The sequence below is a fragment of the Antechinus flavipes genome, chromosome 4, assembly GCF_016432865.1.
Source record: "Antechinus flavipes isolate AdamAnt ecotype Samford, QLD, Australia chromosome 4, AdamAnt_v2, whole genome shotgun sequence".
In the NCBI taxonomy this organism is placed as follows: Eukaryota; Metazoa; Chordata; class Mammalia; order Dasyuromorphia; family Dasyuridae; genus Antechinus; species Antechinus flavipes.
The window spans coordinates 266,261,478-266,282,421 of record NC_067401.1 but is presented as its reverse complement, the minus strand read 5'-3'; the positions used below and the strand labels follow the sequence as shown (position 1 = coordinate 266,282,421).

At 31.2% G+C, this 20,944-nt stretch overlaps 1 protein-coding gene across 5 annotated transcripts in view; it reads left to right on the top strand.

The window, feature by feature from the left end:
* EPHA7 (EPH receptor A7) overlaps nt 1–20,944 on the top strand; it is a 212,993-nt gene that overhangs the window by 75,521 nt on the left and 116,528 nt on the right. The window lies entirely within an intron of this gene.

Sequence of the window (20,944 nt, the reverse complement as noted above, 5' to 3'; positions counted from 1 at the left end):
GACTGCCTTAGGATTGTTACATCATTATAAGCTTTCCTGGGTGTCCATAAATGATGTACAATTATCTTAAAGGTGAAATTGCCACATTAAAGAAATATCTAAAATAACTAATGTCAGAGCTAGGGTTCTGGCACTTGGACAGGTATAATCTCCATTTTAATGCCAGTTTAAGATTTAAGTTTTATTCAATATTAATTCAATTAAAGTTTTAGTATAAAAACTTTTTGGGGATCTTATTCTTATTTTTTAAACCAATTATTAGATTTCTTATTTTAAATTTTTTGGTCTTTGCTTTATTCTACTTTTAAAAAGGATATAGTAATTCAGATATTAAATCTGATCATCTGGGGTTTAAATATATGCCTAAAATGATGACAATGAAATTATCTTAATGTTATAGTAAAAAATGAGTGATTTAACTCATGCAGAGATCCTTGTACTCCATAAATATTATATGTAAAGATATAAATACATATAGATAATTAAATATGTATATGTTCTTAATAAACATGCATATTTTAGTTAGTGGTATTTAAAATGAAATCTTTACTCTTTAGATAGAAAGAGAATACTTTATTTAAGAATTACTTGAACTTTCATGAAGTAATCTCATTTTTTTCACCTTTGCTTTCCTATAGATTTTAAAAATATCTCTATCTTGGTTTACTTAAAATAGAACTATTTCCTTAATGCTAAAATCTTAAATTATCAATTTATTATTATCAACTGAATTTAAGTAAACTGACTAGAATCTCTGACTTTTTCAATTCTGGCAACATTGGGTATAGATGGCAATTTTTAAAGTTTTTTGTTTGCTTGTTTTTTTTTTTTTTTTTAAATCCTGCAGTTCATGAGATAAATGTATCTTAAAGAGGAACTACTGAGAATCTCTTTCCTGTTAGTTTTTAATTACTTTGTCTAGTTTATCCTGTTGTTTCCACTCAAATAAAATAGTGGGTAGTTTTACCATAATTTTCTTAATCTGGCCTTTCATTTTATCTTTTTACTATAACATCTAATGATATTAAATTTAAATTTAAGAGGTCTTTTAACATGCAGGAAAGATTACAAAAGGTCACAATAGTATATTAATACAAAATTACACATGCACATTTACTTCTCAAATATAAATAAATACTTCTCAACTGTATATAAAAGGCAATGAAGTTACATTGGATTTATTTTACTCTTCTCAAAAAATCACATTGTTCAAGGTGGGGGAAAGCTTATATTATTTTGTATTTTAATAGGCAATGAAATGTAGTTTTAATGCAGAGTTTCCTTTCTGTTTTTTTTTTCCCCCTAAGGAAACTTTGGAATGTTTAAGTCATTGTTATACTAGTTTTTGGAAGCAGAATGATATAGTAGGAAGTACAATGGCCTTGAAGTAAGAGAAGCTGACATAATCTTAGCTCTGCTACTGACTCTCTATGTGAGCTTGGATTAGTCACTGAACATTTCTGAGCCTCTGTTATAAAAGGAGAATAATGTTAACCATATTATTTATATCACATGATTCTTTGAGGAAAGTATGTTGTAAATTTATAGTGCTATATAGATTCTAGCTCTGACTGTCAGTATTTGCTTTTCTTTTCCTTCTCTCTTTTTATCCTCATATTTTCCCTTTAAAATTTGGGAATTATTCCAATAGACTTAAAATGGAAAATGCCGTCCACAACTAGTGAGAGAATTCTGGAGACTGAATGTGAATCTAAGCATAGGATTTTCACCTTTTTTTTGTTTGTTCATTTGTTTTTTTCCCTTTTGTTCTGATTTTTCTTGTACAACATGACAGATATGGAAATATACTTAAAAATATTGCACATATTTAACCTATATCAGTTTATGTGCTGTCTTGGGGTGGGGAGGAAGTAAGGGAAGGAGGGAGAAAAATGTAGAACACAAAGTTTTATAGAAATAAATGTTGAAAACAATCTTTACATGTATTTAAAAATAAAATACTATTGTAAAAACAAAATAAACCCAAAACAAAAATTGGTGAATGTAAATATCTAGATCTAAGTACAGGGTCTCTTTGGCATATTTTGTTAATCTTTTAAATTCTCTTCAACATTTATTAAAATGTAAAATGACTCCTACAATGTCATATATTAGTCAATAGCAATGTTAATTGGGACCTTAACAACTTACTATTTTTTTTAGTAATTCCTTTATTCTTAATGAAAAGGTTACTTTTTTTTTGGAATCATTTATTTTATTTTATTTCTTAGGAAGGCTGCTTTAAGTGAAAGGTTTATGATTTTATGAGAGGAAGGTGATATTGTGCAAATGATTGTAAGGTGATATTTATATTTAGAATTTCCTTTCCTTTAAAATTTCAGGTTTGGGCCTTAAACAAATAGAGCAGATCATTTAGTCTCAGTTTATTACTCATACCTCTTCATGGGGCTGACATTCTTCAAGACAACAAAAGGCTTTGACTAGAAGCAAAGAGAAATAAAGAGAGAAATTGTTGTGTGTTGGGAAACTAATATTATCTGGTTCTTCTCTTTTTTTCTGGGAAGTGGAAGGTATGGAAAGAAAACAGGAGCTGAAAAATATTACTGTGTTCATTTGTTATTAATTTCCTTCCTCCCCTTTTTCCTCCTCAGTGTCCCTAAATTGAACTTAAAACATTGTGGCAAAAACATGACAGATGGAAGAAAAGCTTATGTATAGCTTTAATTCATTCATGCAAAAATGTGTTGAGATTTATATCAGTAATGTTCCATAAATACATAGAAAAAAATTTCAGAACCTTACACCTAGTTTAATCTAGCACAAACAAAAATTTTGTACTTAAATGTGATTATCTCTAAGTTATGTCTGAGCAAAGGAATAGTAGAAGGGATGGGAAAAGATAACAAATATTCCTAATTTAGGTATATTTAAAAATTTTTTAGTAATTGTGGAAATGTTAAGGAGCCTAGAAAAATGTATATTTGACTTCTCTTCAAGAATTGAAGCTTTTCTTTTAATTGAAATCTGGTGATGACAATGTCATCTTTAGGAATGTCGAAAGTCTTTTTCTTATTCCTTCTCCAATAGCTCCCTCCACAAATAGACAGCCCTCTAGTAAACTTTCTTTTATTCCTAAGACAGGGGTTCTTAATCTTTGTGTGTGTATGTGTGTGTCATGGGCAATCTGACAAAACCTATGAACCACTTGTTTTTAAAACATTAATAAAAACTAGCATTTATGTGGTGTTTTAAGGTTTACAAAGTGCTTTGTATATTATCATTTAATCCTTACAATGACCCGATGAGATAAGTGCTGTTATTATTCCCATTTTACAGATGACTACACTGAAAGAGGTTACCACTGTCTATCATATTTTTAAATGTATAAAAACAAAATATATAGAATTACTAAGGAGACTAGTTATATTGAAATAGTTATCAAAATATTTTTAAAATGATTCATGGACTCTCTGAAATTTATTCATGGACTCCTTTAACTTAAGTTAAAAATCTCTGATTGTTATAGGATTTCTTCTGATACTTAATTATGATAATTGTAAATTCTTTGAAAACAAGATGAAGTAGGCCATTGATCTCTTGTGGTTTAATCAGATATTCTATAGGAATTTCTATTCTACAGATTTCAGATTCTACAGGAATCAAATTTGGGTTAGATTTCTTAAATCAGTAAACCATCAGGTATGAACTGAGTGTCTGCTCTGTACCTAATGGTTTTATGTTTTACAAAGGATGTGTCAATGTATTTCTCTATTTATGGAACTCATATAGATCTAGAGATCTTTAGATGTTTCTTGATGGCTATATATCAATATCAAAATAGTTATATTCTACTATAGATAAATAAGTGTGTATGTCTGTGTATGTGTGTGTGTGTGTGTGTGTGTGTGTGTGTGTGTATGTAATCCATAGCTTACAGGGTAGATACATATAGATTTGTATCTCACTATCCATATAGTATGTAGGTGTATAAATATATTTGGATACAAAACACTTGTAAAAACAGAATATTCATTCATTTAACCCAAATATGTACATGATACATCCATTAGCTAAATTAGCTAATAATATAAACATTTATTATAAACATTTATTAATCACTTTTTTGTGTTCCAGTCACAGTGTTAAGTGCCAGTTATATCCTGAAAACAGAAAAACAATCTCAGTTCAGAAGAGGAGAAAGAGAGAGATGTAGTACCCAATAAAATACTATACTCATGTTATTGATACTTACATTAAAATTAATTAATTTGTTTAGCAACTATTTACAAAGTACATTATTGTAGGTGCTATGTGAAATATAAAGATAGTTGAAACATTTTATAACAGCTTTAAAATCTAAGTACATTTATTATATACATAATTAAAATTTGAAACTATAACATTAAGTATATTTACAATGAAAGTTTTATGGAAAGATATTGAAAAGAATCCTGTAGGAGAGTGACACATTGTGGGGGGGTCAATATACAAAAATGAAAGAGCCATGAATTGTAGTGGTCTCATAAACCCAAAATAATAACATTTATTTTTGTTTAGTTATTGTCGTGTCTGACTTTTCAGGATACCATTTTTTTTTCTTGTTTGTGTTTTATGGGTTTTCTTTTTGTTTTGTTTTTGGCAAAGATGGAGTGGTTTGTATTTTCCTTCTCCAGCTCATTTTGTAAATGAGATAATTGAGCACTTTATATATTATCTTATAATAACTCTGTGCTTTAGATGTAATTATTATTTCCATTTTATAAATTAGGAAATAAAGTTTAAGAGATATTGTGACATAGGTGGTAAAGGTCTGAGGAAAGATTTGAATTTAGGTCTCCCTGACTCTTAAAAACAATGCATTGTTCAAAATAAGTGTCTAGAGATGAACAGTTCCTCAATTACAGTCTATTATAACACCTTTATTTTATAGATGAAGTAATGGAATCCCAGGATAGTTAAATAACTTTTTTCCTGCTCACAGAAGTAATATGGACAAGAAGGTTTTTGGATCTAGGTCTTCTGACTTAAGAGATAATATTCTAATAATATGTCTAATGATATGAGTTAAGAATGTTCTAATATGTGGTTGGGGTAGGAAGAATGCAGGATTTTGCTGAATCTAGAAGGAATGGAGTAAGTAGTTGGAGGGAAGGCATGAGAAGGAGGTGGTGATGATGTAATTAAAAACAAAGGGAGGGCAAAACCAGAGTGTCTTCAGGGAATATTGAGTAGATTAGCTTGCCAGTGGAAACATTTTCATTTAGGATACTGGAAAATACAACTGGGCTGAAGTTTGAATATCATCTCTTAGGCAAAAATCATGGGATATTTTTGTTCAGGATATTACAGGGCAGAGAATATTTTATTTGTATGTATATATTGATCATAGTACCTGACAATGTGATTGTATATGTTAAATAAATTGTTATTGAATTAATAATAAAGTGTGTTTTAGGAAGATTATTCTAATAATATGCAGAAAAGGACAATTTTGTCAATGTGAGATTCTCTTAGAAGTGCTATCATCTTACAGTGTAAATATAGACAATTCTTCTCTACATTGTGTTATGCAGTGACTCTCAAAAAAAGAACTACTTTAAATATTAATTATATTTATAAGATAAATTTGAAATATTATATTCCTTAGCCAAGATATAAAAATTACTATGTAGGAATTTGTAGATCAACAAGTCAGATTGAACATATAATATGTGTTTTTCTACCCCATGGGGACCTTGGAATAAATATTGAAAATTGGACAAAATACTTTCTATAATTTTTATTTCTCAGGGAGTATTAGTAAAAATGAATCTAATCACTGGAGAATGCTATGTATAAATATTGCTAAATTGAGCTATCATTTATATTTCAACTATCATTTTATCATCTTTCTCAAAGTTTTAAAATGGAGCTATGTATATTGATTGACTAATGACTCAAATGTTTCTCAATGCATTAAAGATTTTTTCTGTCAAAATTAGCATTTACTGTAGCTTTACTTTTATTCTGATTTAAGTTTATAGAATGTTCTCAATGAATTAAAATCATGTCATATGTATGATATGTAAATATCCAATATATCATAGTCAGAGCCACATATATATACATATATGTGTGTAATGTATGTATATCTTCAACTAAGTAGTTTCCTTTAAGAGTTATATCTATATATCCTCTTTCATTTGAGAAATTACAAAAATAAATGATTCAGCTATACGTCATTTTTTCTGAATATTAGTCTTAGTCAAAATTCTTGTTTAAATAAGGCAGAAACATTAAAAGCAGCCATATATATTAAAATAAAATTAGTAATTTTTTAAATAATTAAGTATATTTATTGTATATTTTGGAAGCTTGCTCTGTATTTTAGTATGAAGTTGAGGAATTTATTTCAGCGTGGGAAACCAGCTCACTGACTTCTTCCAGTAATATAAATGTTAAAATTTATGAAGTGCAACAAGGCATAAATATAAAATAGAAATTTGCTGAAGAATTAGTGCTAAATTTTTAAATAAACTTTGTAATATCTACAGTACTTTATTTAACCTGATAGATTTTTATTGTAAACTATGCAAAACATAAATTTTCTTTTTGATCCTATTTATTTTACAAATTAAAAAAAAGTCTGAAAGATAAAACTACATTAAATCTTGGTAGTTTATGCTGCAGAACAAATCATTTGTAGAAATTAATCTCTCCATATTTTCATATTGGTATTTTAGATCCTTAGCCCTTCTGATGTTTAATTTCTTAAGCATATTGTTTAACTATGTTCTTATACATTCATGCTTTAGTGACAAATGGAAATAAAGAATAGCTTCTTATTCTTGGCCTAGATTTTTAAAAATTGTTCATTTCCTCAAAGAAATGTTTTTATTAGATGATAGTACCAGCTTGCTAATGCTTTTTATAATGCTAATGTCTTGTTCAGTGCTAATAGACACCTCAGGTCTCAAATCCAAAAACATTTCTTAAACCCTTACTATGTGCCAGGCATTGTGAGTACTAGAAATACTAAGAAAGACCATGACAGTCTCAGCCCTTAGGAACTCAGATTCTAATGGAAAAGAAAACATGCAAAAAAGTAACAAGGAAGGAAAGAAGGAGGGTGGGAAAGAAAGAAGGGAGGAAGGGAGGAGGCAAGAAGAGTGATGGCCATGAAAATGGTCAAAATTAAAAATGTGGAGTTGGGAAATGAAGTGTTGTGTAAAGAACAGCACGGAAGTCAAAGTCACTGGATTTTAGGATATGTGGGAAGGGGAGTAAAGAATAAAGAAAGAGGCCAAGCTAAGAAAACATAAAGGCAATAGAATGATACTGGATTTTATTGAATAGTGGGTTGGATGACCTGGTCAAATCTGTTTTAGGAAAATAATTTTGGTAGATGACTGGAAGATAATGGAAAGGGAATTGAGGTCCAAGAGATCTATCCAGAGGCTACAGTAATAATCTAGTTACCAAAATGGTAGCAAAGCCAGAAGAGAAAAAGGAACACATAAGAGATGTTGTGAGGGGAAAATTGACAACTTAGTAATATATGGAATATTGAGAGTGAGGAGTAAAGTTGAAAGTTTAGGTGACTGGGAGAATGGTGATATCCTCATCACTAACAGGAAAGTTTGGAAGAGGAGAAGTGTGAGGTCTGAGGGAGGGAGAGGAGGGAAGAAGATTCAGAAGTTCAGTTTTATATAGGTTGAATTTAAGATGTTTATAGGACATGTAATTTGAACTGTACAGTAGGCCTTTGGAGATGAGATACTGGAGGTCAAGAGAGAGTTTGAGACATATAGAATATATAGAAAAAATCATTTTTGGAAGGGATATACAAGATTTAGGATGGGAAAGAGATTTGAGGCAAGAAGATGGATTAGGAGGCAATTTCAGTACTGCAACGAAGGAGGTGATCTGATCTAAATTTACATTGAGAAATGAAATGAATGGTGGGCCCTTTTAGTTCACACTGTTTCCATTTGTTTTGACTCTTAAAATCAAAAGTCCTTAAGCTGGAGATCAGGGAAAATACCATAGTAAGAAGGATATATATATATATATATATATATAGTAAGAAGGATATATATATATATTTTTTTTTAGAAAAGTGGTATAATTAGAGGGCCAGACTTTGAATCATAAAGACTTGTATTCAAAAGCTGCCTCTGACACATATTGGGTATGAAGTCATTTACCAATTTGGAGCCTTAGTCAGTTCTCCAAGATTGTGAGTTATAGACCAAATGCCTATCAGGATTGTTGAAAGGAGTTTCTATGCTTTAAGCTCTCCTGTCTAGATAAAATAAGACCCAAATAGTATATTTTAAACGAGTATTAATATTCTAGTAACGTTATTCTAACTTTGAAATTTTTTTTTTTTTTTTTTTTTTTTTACTGAGGCAATTGGGGTCAAGTGACTTGCCCAGAGTCACACAGTTAGGAAATGTTAAGTGTCTAAAACCAGATTTGAACTCAGGTCCTCCTGACTTCAGGGCTGGTGCTCTATCTATTGCACCACTCCCTTTGAAACATTTCTAAGTATTTATTCAGAAGATTGTAGTATATATTATTTTGACTTAGTTGAGGAAATTTTAAAAAATACTTGAACTTCATTTTATTATTTTCCTCAAAGATTCAAAGAAATGAACCTTTTTGCTCTTTGGGGGATATTCTTTGTTATTTAAATATGAAATACTTGAATTTTGTTTCATTATTTTTCTAAATGATTCAAATTATGAGGTGTTTTGATAAAGTCAGAAAATAATTCATCGATAAAATTTTATTCACGATGTAGTTTGTATTTTTTGTTTGTTTGTAAGGGCAGCTAAGTGGTATATTTGTTAGAGCTCTGGGCTTACAGTCAGGAAGGCTGATTTTGTATGTAGCTTTAGACATTCACTAGCCATCTAAGATTCATCTTCCTGAATGTGTAAGGCAATGTGTAAGTAAGTCTGGCCGCAGACACTTACTAACTGTGTGACCTTGGACAAGACACTTAATCCCTCAGTTTCTTCAACTGTAAAATGGAGAAAATAATAGCCTCAAATTTTCAGTATTGTTTTAAAGCTCAAAGTGCTAATATTTGTAAAGCACAATATCTGGTACATGCAGCCACTACATAAATATTAGCCATAATTATTTTGAGAACAAATCTTCCTTTCTTGCTCAGGCAGAAGTACTGAATCTTCACAATTTTAACCTACTTCATTTATGACCTGGTCTTTTTTACCCCTTCTTAGGAAATTTACCTCACTTCACCTCCATTCCCAACTCCCTTGGGGCAGCTAGGTGGTTCAGTGGATAGAATGTCAGACCTGGAATCAGGAAAACCCATATTCCTGAGTTCACATTTAGCCTCAGCTACTTAATATCTCTTTGATTCCAGGCAAGTCACTTAACTTTGACTAAATTTCCTCTTTTTATAAAATAAGCTGGATATGGAAATGGCAAAACACTTTAGTATATTTGCCAAGAAAACCCCAAATGGGTTCACAAAGAATTAGGTAAAACCGAAAAAAAAAAAAAAAAAAAAAAAAAAAAAAAGGCTGAACAACAATCAATCCCAGGGACTTATTAACTGGACTTACTGAAGACACTTAATCTGCTTAGCCCATTATAGCTTAGAATTCCAAAACTCAGTAAATCTACCAACCTAAGCTTTGCAGATAGCAGGAACTATGGCATGGATGACCACACTCAGCCCCACGATGTAATTTTAAAGTGGTTTTTTTAAAACTAAAATCTCATGTAATGAATGAGTTTGTAAAATAACAAAAGACATATATAATAGCAGTTCTCATTTTTAGTGCTCTCCAGTGCTCCAGTTTCTATGTAAAACATACAAAAATTTAATTGGTATAATGACACCTAGTTTCAATATTTGAAGGACATTGAAAGCAATAGAGATAGTGACCTGGTGTGAAGAATTTTAAAAACTATTCAGCAAATACTTTCCATAGAATATTTCATTTAGTAAATATACATACTGCAGTATTTAACTGCACACAAGAGTATTGCTTAATTTTTGTTGTTTTTCCCTTATACATAAAATATGCGTAATTGAAAGAGTAGCGAATTGATTTATACCCCATGAAGGAGTTAAAAACTCTTTGTGTGTGTTCAAATAAAGAACAGTATAAGGGGAATTTTTTTGTTATCTGATTCTTTATTTGCTGCATCTAACTCCTATTGTGATAGTTTTTGATGGAAGGTAATTATTATGTTATGGTGTGTTAAGGGAAAAGGTCAGAATCTCATTCAGTCTTTAATCTGGTTCCTTAGAAATAAATAATATACAGTGGTATTACCTGGTTATACTATCTTAGTTTGAGATAAATTATATTGTCTATATTTCAAATATGTTTCCAGTGGAAGTTAACTCATAAAGTGTTAAATAAATATCTATGATATGTTGGATATCTGTTTTAAGTGCTGGGGATACGAAGAAAGACCTAAATAAATAAACAAATAAGTAGGTAGGTAGGTAGATAGATAGATAGATAGATAGATAGATAGATAGATAGATAGATAGATGGATGGATGAATGAATGAATGAATGAATTAATGAAAGTCCCTGCTTTTAAGGAGCTCACAGTCTAATGAAGGAGATAACATGTAAACAACTACTTATAAAACATACCTATCTGTATCTTATGTATACATATTCAGGATAAATCTGAGGTAATCTGAGGGCAAGAGTTAAATTAAGGAGGATTAGGACTAATTAGAGTGTTGACCTTGGAAACAGACTTGTTTCTTGGCTTCACATCTTGCCTCAGAGACTTATTAGCTTTGTGATCTCTTAGTCTCTCTGCCTCAATTTACCATCTGTAAATTGGGGATAAAAATAGCATCTATCCACCCCCTAGTTGTGGAGATCTCAACATATGTAAAATAACAAGCAAAAACTGCAAATATTAGAACTCCATATAAATACTACTTATTATTAAAGATTAATATCGTTGAAAAATATTTGAAAGAAACATTGCAAAAAATGGGGAAAGGATCTTAACTTCAGTTAGTTATTATACTCCTTAAAATAGGGCATTGATTCCCACTTCCCAGTTAACTGACATTTTCAGAACTGGGAAAGAACTTAATAGCCAGCTAGTTCAACTGGTTGTTCAATCAGAATTTTATATGTAATATACTAAAAAGTAGTAACCTTACTTTTGCTTCAAAACTTCCAGGGAGGGTAAGCTTTCATGGATGTCCATCCCAAGTAATGGATGGTGTTAGATGTTAAGAGGATTTTTCTTTTTTCTTTAACTCTCATAGTTTCACAGTATGCCTATAAGATTGCTATGAGTGACCAGATTGTGTATTACTTACTTGTTCAATATATTTTTAAAGCATTATTGTTGTAGGAACAGACCACTTTGGAGCTTTGTCTAGAGGGGCTGAGAGTTTATACTGTATCTCGCAGTAAACTAAACTAGTGGTAGTTATTTCTTAAGATGTTTGTGTACACTCTAGGCTATGTGTAATGGAACTTTAATAAAAATACCTTTCACTCAGAAAGTTGAAGCACATAATTAGATTTTTTTCCCTTCACGGTGAAAGTGAGGGATACTGTGCTGAAAAAACTAGAAGACAACCTTTCAGTCAACAAGCCCTTAATTGTTATCTAGTGTTCAGGATTAGTGTTAAGATAGTAAATGTTGATTATTTTATTCTTTGCTTCATTGGTGATGAATTGAAGCAGATTTGATTCAGACAAGCAATCTGGTGGAATGATGCAGAACCATCTACAAAAACATCTGTACTAATCCAGCAATGCAGTAAATTATAGCTACAAGCAAAAGACATTGATCCAAGAGGATCATTAACAGCTTTAACCAACTGATCCGAGTAATGGGGTAAATGAGAGAACACTATCAGGATCTTGTTTTTCAAATCTGTCAATTACAACCATAAAGGCAAGATTGCTATTTTGTTTCAATTATTTTATGACTTATTTCACAGTGTGCTCTTGTGGGAAATCCAAAAAGGATCAATTAAGTTGTGTTGTGTTTCTTTGTTTGTTTTAAAAAGGGGGAATAAAAGAGAGAAAAAAAAATCCAGCAGTCCTGCACTCCATTTACCAAGAGGTCAGTCACAAAAAGAGAGATAATTGCTCTGAGCCAGCAAAATTAATCGGGGATGAGCCAGGAAGAATGATGTATGTTCTGTGAGAAAGTATGTGGCAGAGATGTACGTACAAACCTGTAGCTGCTTGCCTTGTTTAAGACACAAGGACAAGAGAAGGAGACTTGTGAAAAACAATTAGCATAGCTTCAGAATGAGCTCTTCTTAATTATCCATTGCATGTCGACATCTGATAATTAGTGTCCCAATTTTTAATAATATTTGGCCATTAGCTTCAGTGTATAGAAAGATGCCAAATTGTGCACCTTGTCTGTATATGACAGCACTGCCAGCACAGGAGAGCATAAGACTTAATCCAGTAGCATTCCCCTTTATCTTGATGGAGGCCGTGACAGAGCAATCTGGTTTTTGCATATTTCCTTTAAATGTTATAATTATATGAAATTAGATACCTGGAGTCTTAATGATTAAAAGATATAATTGATCAATCAATAAGTATCTATTAAGTGCCTACTATGTGCCAGGCACTGTGGATATGTGCAATATGATATATGTTTATGGCATTTCTTTTAAAAGTATGGTATATTTTTATCTTAATATCTTTCTGTTACATGTCAAAAGACCTCAGTCCAGCCAATAATCTCACAGATATCACTTTTGAAGAGGAAAAAAAAGCAAACAAATCTCAGATTTCTTGTAGCTGTCATCTTTGTATATGAAACACAGTGCATTGAATAGTAATAATTACCCAGTTAGTTAATTTGCACCCTCTACCTTTAAAAAAAGAATAAATGTTTTTAACTTGTACCCTGATTACAAAAATCCAATATGTGAACATTTTTTATTAACTCAAAATAAAAATATGGAAGGTAGTAATAGTGATTATTTACTTTAAAATGACTCATCATGAAATTACTTTAAATATTAAGCTCTATGTACATTCAAATTTCAATTATTTACAAATATTCAATTTATATATGTTTCAGAAAAAACACATGTATAAATCCTTAAAATTTTTATTCTCTTTTAAAGTCATCTTTCTACTTTTTGAAAAATAACCCTCTCTATGTCTGTCTCTGTCTCTCTATTGCTTTCTTCTTCTCCTTCTTTTTCTTCTTCTCCTTCTTCTTCTCTTCTCCTTCTTCTTCTCTTCTTCTCCTTCTTCTTCTCCTTTTTCTTCTTCTCCTTCTTCTTCTCCTTCTTCTTCTTCTTCTTCTCCTTCTTCTTCTCCTTCTTCTTCTCCTTCTTCTTCTTCTTCTTCTCTTCTTCTTCTTTTCCTTCTTCTTCTTCTCCTTCTTCTTCTTCTTCTTCCTTCTTCTTCTTCTTCTTCTTCTTCTTCTTCTTCTTCTTCTTCTTCTTCTTCCTCCTTTTCTTCTTTATATAGAAATGATCCCTAATTCCTAATTTATTATTTGTGCCAATGTCTTTTTGTTTGTCTTTTATTTTTGAAGAGAACTAATCACATCATTATTTGGGGATACCATGTAATAATAGGTGATGTCTAGGCTTTCATATGAATTCATAAAAATGTTAGAAACTGACAATCATGCATTACTTGGCCAACTGTGATTTATATGAATTAGGGCAGAGCTTTCACTCTTCTATAACAATACAAAATATCCTGGGAAAAAAAACCAAACAAAATAATAAAATATAAGTAGAGCGCCTGAGGGATATGTTTGTTCATAAGTATATTTTCATCTACCTAGGACCTTTTGATCTCTGTTGACCTTCACACCATTAACCATTCACCTATTCACTAATCATCTTTTGAAGTCTGTGGACTTTCATATAATTTATAATAGATATGTTTATCTAATCTGCCTACCCAGCATCTTTAGAACTCTGTGGATAGTCCTTCTTAAAATTTTAGTTCTACAATTTATCTGTGAAGCAGGTTTGATTTTTCTTCTATTCTACTTGTAGCAGAGCCTGTAATGGTATTTAGATCATTGGATTCAGTTCAAGATTCCCTAACAGAATTTTTCTTTTAATTGGCATACAGAGAAAACAACGGAACAGAGTATAGTTAGCTTGGGAGGAGTAAAATATACTGCTACACAGAGAGAAGGCAAGTAGTGACATCTATTTCCTTTTTTCTTTCTGAACTACTTTCAGTTACTCTGAGAAAATTTAGCCACAATTGAACTGGGAAAAAGGAACCTAATTTCTCTTTTCTAGATGATTTAATAAACGTGAAAGATATAAATGAATCACAAGGGTTTGATCTCTTGAAAATCACTAAAAATGACAGTTATTTAGGATTTCAGTGGCAGATGGACAAAGAATGGATAAAAAGTGAAATGAGACAATTTGCAAAGAATCTGGGCCATATTTCACTTCATTTTACTTCATGTATTATAGGGTCATATATTGGTGACAAAGATTTTATCTGATAAACACATTATGTTACCAAAACATTAGGAGTCTCATTCTAAACATCTGAACATAGAAAGCTACAAATGGCAACAAAATTTATACCTGAACCTTTCCACAAAATAGGAATTGTCCATTTATGAAGAGATTGCTTTAAGGGTTTGGCTAAAAATTCTATGTACCTATAGATTTGAATGTGTTCAATGTTTGCTACATTTTTAAAGAGATGAGATAATTAAAAAAATTATTTGGTGTTATAATGCCCTACCAATTTTTAGTAAAGTCTCTACATCTAATTAAAGTTTTTTGTTTTCTTTTATAAAATTTAATATATTTCACATATATTTGTAGAAATATTAAAAATAGAAAAAATGAATTCTTTCTCTTTGATATTTTAAAACTCTCCAATAAAGCTATATTTATAATCCTGTTGTTATTTTTGTGTATATTTTGAAGAATAGTAATCTCTCTAAACCCAAAAGGGAATTTTCCTCCACTGAGAAAATGCATATTCAAAGGAACATTTTGTCCTTACATTAAAAAGTATATATTATGATTCTTTGTATATACAGAATTAAGTTCCTTAATTGACATGATGTCAACATGGGGTGTGTTAATTCTGTTTACTTGTACTTCTATTTCCCCCTTTCGTATTTTAGCATTTAGGATTTTAAACTGCTCCCTTTATATACAGTTACAATCCCACGTAGTTTCTTAGCTTCTAAAATCTTCACTTAATAGTTCTAAATTACATAGTGGAAAATAGAATAATGTTAAAAATTTGGAGTGACTTGTCAAAATTTTTTCTTTTTAGGGAGTAGCATATTAGGTGGCTCTGGATAACTGTAAAATAATATGTATGAAAAAGAATTGAAAGGCATCTAGATATGTATAAATATATTTATAACAATATCAACAAATGAAAATGTGCAAGATAGTAAAACAAAATTCTGTGCTTCATTGTACAGATGATTTGCTTCTTTAACTTTTACATTACTGTAATTATGGGGTTTCACAAATTTGGTGAAGTAATTTTGTGGTTTATCATAGTGGTTTATCAGAAGGACATTAAATCCTTGACTACTCTATTTTTAGAGAATCACAGGAAACTCTGAAAACAGTGGAATTTTAGTAAATCTAACTCTCTGAAAATTGATCTAGTTTTCCATGGCCTCTGTTATAAGAATTGTTATTTGAATTTAAATTTGTGGATCTTTATTTTTAAATGCAGATTTTAGATCATTTGAATACATTGTAACCAAATTAAAAGTGAATATTCTCTCTTCTTTTAAAAGGAGAATCACAGAGCAGCTGGGTGGCACATTGTGGTTAGAGTACCAGCCCTGAAGTCAGGAGTTCAAAGCTGGCCTCAGATACTTAACATTTCCTAGCTGTGTGACCCTGGGCAAGTCACTGAACCCCGATTGCCTCAGCAAAAAAAAAAAAAAAAAGGAGAATCATATTTGAATTTTTGAATTTTTAGAATGAATGGGTCCATATGTGTAATACTTGACATCCAGTACAATTTACCATCTTCTCTGATAAATTTAAATGATTAAGAAAGTTGAATTTATAAGTATTATATGTCCTGAATTCCAATTCTTAATTTTAATTAAAATTAATCATATCCTGATCAAAAGGAAATATTATTTTCCCCAATTCATAGTATGTATCTGATATTATTCCCAAAAGGGAAGGTCTAATCAATATGATCTTTGAAAATACCAGATATTGGGGCAGCTAGGAAGCACAATGGATAGAGCACCAGCCCTGAAGTCAGGAGGAACTGAGTTCAAATTTGGTCTCAGACACTTAACAGTTCCTAGCTATGTGACCCTGGCAAGTCACTTAACCCCAATTGCCTCAGGGGGAAAAAACTAAATATGGATTTTGAATTCTTCAAAAATGATCAAAGGCTGACTACTTTGTCTGTTATATAGGAGTCTTATACTTTATCACTCTTGCAGGAATTCTACTTAAAACATTTCATTCAGTTAATTACATTTTATGCAGGCGGTGTATTAACTGTCTATCTCTTCTCACTCTACTCTAAATTATGTTTTTGTGGCATTTTGCAAGGAATTTTAAAAATATTTTAGCCTTATTATCTTGTTTAAAGGAAATAGGAAGTGAGATTTCAAATATTTCAAAGTTTTCATGATATTCTATTTGATGTTAATTTTAAGTACCCAATATTGCTATTTAGTTAAATCTTGTAACTTCTAGGAGTAACATAGACTATGTCATCATACTTTTGAACATGCAGACCATAGGAAACAGTTGCACTTTAATTTAAAAAAAAATCTTTATTACCAGGATAAAATGAAATATTGAACATCAAGAAATATTTTGAAAGGAGCAAAAATTCACTTATTATTACTTTTAAAAACCAACATTTCAGTTCAGTGAAATGGATTAGTCTACATATCAATTAATGTGTAATATATTTTCAGAGAAGTAGATGAAAAATTTTGAAAGCAATGGTTAGGGGCTTCAGTCTAAATCTGGAAAGGGCCTTAGATGTCATCTAGTCCAGCTTCTTTATTTAACAATTTAGGAAACTGAGACCTAGGGAAACCATTTGTCTGAGGTCAACAGAACTTTGAGTGGCAGAGGCAATTTTGAACTGAGATTTCATGAATGCAAAGACTGTTCTTTCCATTCAGTCACACTTTTTTCTCATGCTTTAGTATTATTTTGTTTGCTACTTTTAATGATGCTTCCTCCTCTGTTCAAGTTTTTGCTGAGATGAAAGCATGGACATTTTAGAAATAGCAGAAGTCAAGGAAAAGATAGTATGACTTATGTAAGCACAGAGAAGTGTTTTTTAATAATAATGTTTCTTCTAACCTTTTCTCCATCTCACTTTTATAAGTATTGTAATAAAGTGATGAGATTGCAATGGAAAAACTACACATTCAACTTAATTCATATCTTTCTGATTAAATGGCATGTGTGTATGTGTGTGTATTATACACATACAATCTTCTCTTTCTCTTTCTGTTTTTCTTAAACTTCCATACCTCTCTTTTCAGTTTCTCATGTCTTGTAAATAATAAGAGCTTAATGAATATTTTTAAATTCAGTTAAATGAATCTGCCAGTTCTAAGTACTTATAGCCTCATCCAATTCCCTCTAATCCCTAATCCATGAAGAAATAAGAAGTATTAAAAAAATATTGAAAAACAATACTTGGGATAAAACACCGAGAATAAACTTAGAATTTTTCAGGTATATATTTTGCAAAGTGGGTTCCATTACACGTTGACTTTTGAATGGTCACATTTAAAATGCAATCTATTTCATTTAACTTTACTTCTGAAATGTACAATCTCGCCTCACCATGGGAACATTGTAAGGCCATTTCTGAAATTTAATCATTTGGCATTTATAGGTATTTCTCCTAAGTTAATTTTTTTCAGTTTTGTTATTTTTAATTTCACTAAAAAAGTGATTTCTAAATACATACAAAAAGAATCAATGTTATTTAAACAGATTAGAGATTAACTCCCTTTATATTTAACTTCAAGAACATTTGCTCTAGAAGAAGCAAAACATTAAATACAGGTGTTACATTTGAAAAGATGCTAACTGCTCTTCTTTAAGCTGCTGTCTGGTTTCTTTGATGTTTCATTATTTTCTCATAGCCAGGAATGAAATGGATGAATGCATCTTAATTACAATGTCCTAGTGACTAAATTTTGGGCCATTTTTCTGGACAAACCCTGGGTAATCTGACAAATCAAAATCGTTTTGCTTTGTAGTTTGGCTGGGATTAAGTTACCAGCTGGAACATGCAGGGAACAGTAAAAAGTAATGTTTCTTGTTAAACTGTGTCAGGTGTTTACAATGCTTGTGTTTTTGATTTTAATCAGTAACTTTTAAGAAAGGAGAGCTACACATGGGTAATCCTCTAACAGATGTGTTTTTATACAGTGACTTATAGCACTGGCTTACAAACACACACGTGCAGACACACACACACACACACACACACACACACACACAGATTTAAATATTAAAGGGCAAATTTAACACCTAGAAAAGACTGTATCTGATATTAGTAGGATTTGTTTTTGTAACTTACACTTTTTTGTAAACTGCAATTGAAAACATTTTGAATGTGATTTGTTCCTTAACAAATAGAAATAGATCAGTATCTATTGATTAAAATCTCATAATTTAACTTGACAAATTGACAAAAATTCACCTATTTGAATGAGAAAAGGTAGCATTCATGATGAGTCTAATTAGTTTGTAATTGTATAATTTCACACATTCAATCCTAAATTAGATTCTTAGTTGTTCTTAAAGTTAAATTTGCAAAGCTTCTCCACTGAGATTTGAAAAATTGAACATTGTTGGTAGTTTGGAGTCAATAACTTGAGGGTTTTCCTTTTCCAAAGCACTAGAAATAATGGAAATGTTAACTTCTAAAGGCAATAGAATTCAGAATTCCTTGTGGATTTTTAGTAGTTAACTATGTCTTAGTTACTAATAAGGATTTTTCCACATTATTTTTAAGAGAACTACCAAAATAAACTATTCTATTTTTCTCCAAAAACATTACTTTATTATTTTGATTATTGATGACATAGTTACTCTTTCTTCAGGTTGTTTATATTAATGATCTGACCGACAAGAGTTTGTTAGTGTTCTGTATGATTGGAACTTTAAAGATAAGAAAGGTATACATATAAGCTCCTGAAGAGAAAGGTGTATTACTTTGTTAATCCTGGCAAGTGTGTGACTTGTGAGGCCCATTTGTTCTAATAACTCCCCCTTAATCAGATAGCAAATCTAACAGGGATCTATTTTTGCTTGGGTAGCTTTTGTCTGCTGAAAGGTGTGTAATAAAGAGAACTCAACATAATGATTAGGATTAGTGTCCCTCTGGGTACCTGGAATTACCCCACTGTTGTTATAAAACCCTCTGTCTTTTATTTTTATTGTTTTTAGACTGTAAATAAATGTATTGACAGTAAAGAATTAATGACAGCCACAGGAAGATTTTATTTAATAATAATGCTGTAAGATACATCTTGTGCCATTCGATTTACCTAATTTATAACCCTGTTTGATTACACCAGCATGCCTTTCATCTGCAAGAATTACACTCTGGAGACTAGTCAACTTATTAATTCATCACTTGCCTTCTTTTATGGTTGCAGTCCCCATTAAAGGCATAAAAGTAGAGTGATATCCTAATCTGAAAGCTGCCAGCCAACTGGTTCCACTCTAGCTGACCTTTTGTTTGCAGCCTCCATCCTGATAGCTTCTCTATTGGTTTCTGTTTCTAGCAGGTTGCATTACAAGCGCTCCTATTGTTTTATGGTACTGGGATGCGGATAAGACAGGAGAAGTGAATTCAACAGCTGCAGTGACTGAGTTCTCTAAAGAGGAAGGACCTGCCTCAAGTTAACCTGTAGCATTTTTTAAAATGCCTTTTGATTTATCTGTCACCTGATCCATCAGCAATGAATAATTTTCATGGAAGGTGCACTTTAATTACATTCCCATTTGACTTGCATTATCATGCCCTATCTAGGTAATTAATCTCACCAAGTATCCAATTTCGGCCTTTATTGCTGGCAGGCAGGCCTCCTGAATTATGTGTGCTTGAATGGGTATTGGGGCAGTGTTACCAGACAGACACTGAAACAAATCTGAGGCTTTCCAAATCCTTAAAATGTGACCCAGAAATCTCTTATTTAGGCATTGAGTATTTTAGTCATTTTGATCCAGTCTTTGACAGCCTCTTGAGGTTTAGAAAGTATTATAATCAAGAGTGAAATGATAAATAAAATGATATGAATTTTGATTCACTTCAGCCTACACCATATCTAAGTTTTATAAAAATATTTGTTTACATATGTGTTTGGGCACAGGAAGGAAAAGGACTTTGTGTGTCTGTACAGGCATATTCATACACCCACTCAGAAGCTTCTTAGAATAAATATAGTGACTAGACACATAATTTCTTTAATTTATTTGATATAAGAAACTGTAAGATGAAGAAACTCATTTTATCAAAGTAGGTCAGCACCTTCTTCACAATTTATGGTCTTAGAGAAATTCAATGACTTTCTCATGGTCCCACAGATAGATTCAAGCCCTGCCTCTGAAACCTATTAAGTCTTCCTGACTTTTAGGCCAGCTCCCTTTCCCCATTTAACATGACTCTTATGTACATATTATTTATGATGAGAAGGAATTTGGATCAGGAGGTGTCATCCTAATGCAATCACAAATCAGCAAAAAAAAGCTAAAATTTAAATTTCTTTTACTTACAATTATATTTTATAATATATGGATTCAATACAAATATACTCAGACTTAGAGTAAAAAGAGAGGTTATGATGTTGAGTTTTAGCTGTTTTCTGAAGATAATTTGAAAAGTATTTGCCATAGTACTTGAAAAAAGTAGAAAGATATGTAGATGTGCGTGTGTGTGTGTGTGTGTGTGAGAAACAATAAGTGAATAGGGACAAGCCCTGAGATTTCTCTTATGTTAGCAGAATTCCCCAGT